This window comes from Nanorana parkeri, unplaced genomic scaffold (assembly GCF_000935625.1).
Source record: "Nanorana parkeri isolate BGI_ZX_2015 unplaced genomic scaffold, ASM93562v1 scaffold515, whole genome shotgun sequence".
Taxonomy (NCBI): Eukaryota; Metazoa; Chordata; class Amphibia; order Anura; family Dicroglossidae; genus Nanorana; species Nanorana parkeri.
Genome location: NW_017306783.1, coordinates 351,222 through 356,067, shown reverse-complemented (window position 1 = coordinate 356,067; position 4,846 = coordinate 351,222). Strand labels below are relative to the sequence as shown.

At 39.6% G+C, this 4,846-nt stretch overlaps 1 pseudogene; it reads right to left on the bottom strand.

The window, feature by feature from the left end:
• Positions 1-2,714: 2,714 nt before the first annotated feature.
• On the bottom strand, positions 2,715-4,187 carry LOC108790943 (annotated as a pseudogene).
• Positions 4,188-4,846: the final 659 nt, after the last annotated feature.

Genomic DNA, 4,846 nt, shown 5'->3' with positions numbered 1-4,846 from the left:
AGGTCGGCTCAGTAGATCGGGAGTTGAGCGAACACATACCAGGTTCGCTCACCTTCCGATCCTGTCACGGCTCTCTGCCGTGACAGGGGGAGGGGCTGGATTCCCCTCTCCCCGCTCCGATCTGCCAGCGCTGACTGGCGGAACGGACGGGGGAGGGGGCGGGTACAGCTGGCTCTGCCTCTAGATAGGCAGAGCCAGCTGTCACTCACGCAGCTGGGCGGATCCCGTCATCTACGTCGGGACCCGCTCGGGCTGCGGCATCTCAGTATACCGCGAGCTGTAGCTCACGGTATACTGAGCTTAGGGTAACGGGAGGACGCTAGTTTGTGTCCTCCCGTTACCCTAAAGGAGAACTATGGGGAAAAACACTGACCCCATAGTTCTCCTTTTAAAGTTGTTTTGTTTCATTTTTTCTTCCTTTTATTTCTTCCTCGTTAAGAATTCTGAGACAATTTGGTTATACTGCGACAATTTGGTTATACTGCTGTCTTCAGGAGGGAAAAAAAAAAGTATTTGGCCAGCCAGGTATAACCCCTCCCACTCCCATAATGCCTCAAACTTATGCTAGTGTCCAGGGAGGAAGGATTTATTTTCTCTAAGAAAAGTGTAACCATTTTTACTAGCCATTTTCTCTGCATGCTGCTGGGATGGACTCTTTATGCAGTTATAGTGGTGTAGCCTCAGCAATAGCTTTGAGGCTGTACCTGCATCCCATTGGCATGGACCAAAAATTGCAGGGAATGTGCCCTTCTGCTTGTGGCAATTTGTGATTGTACTGTTATCCACAGTGTGCTTTCCATGCCCAGAGCCTTGGCACATCCTTAAGTTTGTCATCGGGAGCTACTATGTTTGATTGCAATCACCCTCTTTTCTGTTGGTTCTGTGCAAGGGATTAACACCCTCGACCAGGGCTAAAAATTTCAGGTCCTGACCTACTAGCCAGGCCTTCAAAGTTACTCGCCACTGTAGTGACGTAATATATGGCGGGAAGTATAAATATATATTTACCCAAATATATGTATTTATATTTATCTGCGTCGTGATAATCCAGGCAACCTCAATTCTTTTCCAGAGTGTAGCGTTTAATTGGATCGAAGAAACAGATGAACAGGAACAGTCCAACAGAGTAATACAGAGTAAAATATCTAGACCTCAGATGATAAAGGTTCCATGAGGACCCACTCTAACTACCCAGCATATATCTCCAATCGCCTCTCTTCATGACTCTGAACTCCCCCTTTCTTCCCTTCTCCCATTTCAGTCTCTCCTTGATATACCCATTTTCTTCATTCACCAAAATGTGGAAGAAGCTGATTGGTTGACCAGAAAAAAAACCTTTGATCTTGTTGTTACCAAACAGGACTGATTCCCATCTACACTGGAACAATTGCATCTCCATTGAAATGCTTTCAGCTATCACTTGCCTTATTGTCTGACACCAATTGCACCAATTGCATTGTTTATATGCAATCACAAATACAAGGCCCTGCTGATGCCACCAAACATCTTATCAATCCCATTAACATAGGCCTCAAGTGAATATCCTACATAATATAAAAACCCAAGTGAATATCCTACATATTCCCCCACTTGGATCGGTTTTACCCAAAATCGATCCACAACAAGTAAACCAATTGCATATTATCAAGTAGAAGGGTTACATTTGGGCTTATGAGGTAATAATTGTTCCACAATAGCTCATAAAAATATGTACTTATTTTGAAACCGGTTACATTTATGTTCACCAGCATCTCCTATACCCACATGAAACAGTTGTTAGATAATATGGCTTTAGACTATGACAAATATAAGCGGTCTAAATAGCTGTTGGGCCTCGATTCACATCTTGTAGTTCTCCTCAGTCCACACAAGGATACTGACTATTGCACAGACAAGCTGATCCACAGTCCAGTCCTGGGTCTGACTCTGTTACATGACTCATCTTCCACCATCTCAATAAAAGCAATGCTTGTTGTCGCTGTATTAGAAGCTCTAAATTCATGTCTCCTGGATTTCCTCCATTGTTAGGCTCAGGGGTTTCATCATCATCAAAGGTCAGTTTCTCAGCTTAGACAATCTGCGTCACAAGCCTATGATGGAACTTCTGCCAGAAGAGGTTTTCATTTGCCATTTAGAGGCTTATTTTTGCAACCCCACCTTGCCTTCCTTAGAGCAGTTGCTGGGACCATCCAGTACATCATATCCCACAGAACAGGATCATAAGATGGTGTAGGTAATGACAGCTTGGCATTGTTATCAAACCAGATGAATGCGCAGTAGATTGTCCTTGTCAGTATCTCAGCCATGAAGGTAAAACGTTCTTTACATGTGTATATAAGTCACAGTCCTCAGCATATTATAAACAACTGATTCAACAAAATTCAAAATACATCTAGAGTGATACATTTCACTCATCCCTCTTATAAATTTGGAGACAACCACCCAAAGTATTATTTACTAATGTACCCAGTCTGAGCATCAATGTATAAATACTCAGACACCCAGTGTAGATTGATCTACAGAGCCATTGTGAGTATCTTACCTCATACTTCATATACATGCACATGATAATAATTATTCTGTTTTAACGTTTCTCTCTGGGGGTTTTTTTTTGTTAAGTAAAGATACAGTAGATGACAAATATTATTGAACATATATAAAAAAATCTAAGATTAAAGAGGTTGAAAGAAGAAAAAAGAAAGATAAAAAGGAATTCACAGTGTGCAGTCCAATGCTTCATGAATATTGAGAGAGTTCAGAATTCTGACAGTTCTTATACTTGTTTGAATAGTCGTGTCCAGTAAATTGTAGTAACACAAATTACTCAGATTGCAGGACTCTCCATTCTTCCTGTTATCTCCCCCACTAGCAAACAACGTAGACTTCCTTATTTTATCATATTCCATTTTCAGATGGTCATGTTCTTGTTTTAGCTGAGAAAATGGTATCCAGGTCTTTGACCTTTGCTGATTATTGTGTTTAGTTTTGTTCTGCACATTAGGATAATATGTGTTTAACCGGGTAATATTTACTTGCTGATCCTTATGCTGAGCATCTGCCCTAAACAATGTGGCTACATCAACCTTCACATCCTCTTTATTGGATTTTCTCCATAAGTTATCCGCTCTTAACAATATGTCATTTAAATCATGTGGGTTTGGAGTAACTAAAAATGTTTTCCCTGATATAGTCTTTCAAAGCATCTAAAACCATGACCCGATGCATCAAACCTCCACGCTCAAATGCATCAATCTTACAATCCATGAGTTCCATCACAGTTGCTATTCTTTGTGACAGCTCATATGGTGACTCGTTTTGCATTTGTTTGATCTGTTCATGTATGGTGACTTCAGATCGTACACCATACAATGCACACAGCAACTCCTTTAGTATATCTCTGGTTCTAAGCGGCTGAACACAGATATGTTTACTCCTCATCCACAGACTATTTCCTATGGCATTTTACAATACTCTCTGTAGATCAGATGGGTTTAGGTTGTACATTTCTCTAGCACGCTGCAAATCACAAAACCATTTTAAAAATCTGTTTACATCATGGAGAGGAACCATTCCTATATCTTTTAAGAATTGCATTCAGTTCTTTTGGTTTTAGGCATCTCATTACAAGCTGTACTTCCCCTGTGTTATTATTATTGTTATAAACTGTAGTAGTTACAACAGGAGCAGCTGGTAATGAATTCTCAGATTGGATATGGGAATATTTTTCATCTAATAGAGTTTAAATTTTTGTATTTTCCTGCAGATTGCTGAATTTCACATTTGATGCAGATCTGCATTCCTGTAAATTTTTCTCAAATTTAAAAATTCTTATTTTCATTTCCTCATTTTCTTCTGATAACTGATCACAAAGTTTAGATTTCTCAATCAAACCCTCTCCAATAGTAACTGCATGCAATTTTAAATTAACATTATCAATTTCCGATTGTTTTTGTAACATCTCACAAGTCTTATTGCTTTCATCAAGTGCATTTTGTAATTTGGCGATTTCCTCGTCCTTGCCCCTGACAGAATTTTCTAAAGCTAACAACAAGATAACAATCCCTGCACAATACAACCTTTCCTTTTACTTTCAGAAATGTTGCTATCAAAAACATTTTTCTCTAAAAATTCTCTCATTAAGGTCCATGTCTGCTTACATTTTTCTGGAATTTCATAAGGACCACCATGTCGCTTAATACATTTTAACACCCATCTGTTAACTTTGTCAGAACTTACACTTTCCTCACACTTAGTAAGCATTTTAGCTAGCTGTATATTAATAATAAAAAAGAAAATATTCTGTACTTACAGCATTTGAGGCTCAGTCTTGATGTTGTATCTGTTGTGCACACTACAGGTCTTCTGGTCCAAGACAGTGTTCTCATCAGTCTACTAGTTCCAAACTTCAATGTGTGGGTCAGACTCCTAAGTCACTACCAGACTTTTGAGTCACAGCTCGGTTTCTGGGTTTTCGCAGGTTTGCTCTTATGGTTCTCCTCACCAATCTTCTGTCACAAATACTCACAGGACTCCTTTCATCTCCGACTTCTGGTACAAATCCTTAACGCTCCTTCTGGTCACTTACACGGCACCAATGTAGTGTAGTACTATATGTCGGGAAGTATAACTATATATCTACCCAACTATATGTATTTATATTTATCTGCGTTGTGAAAATCCAGGCAACCTCAGTACTTTTCCAGAGTGTAGCGTTTTTAATTGGATCGAAGAAACGGATGAACAGGAACAGTCCAACAGAGTAATACAGAGTAAAATATCTAGACCTCAGATGATAAAGGTTCCATGAGGACCCACTCTAACTACCCAGCATATATCTCCAATCTAT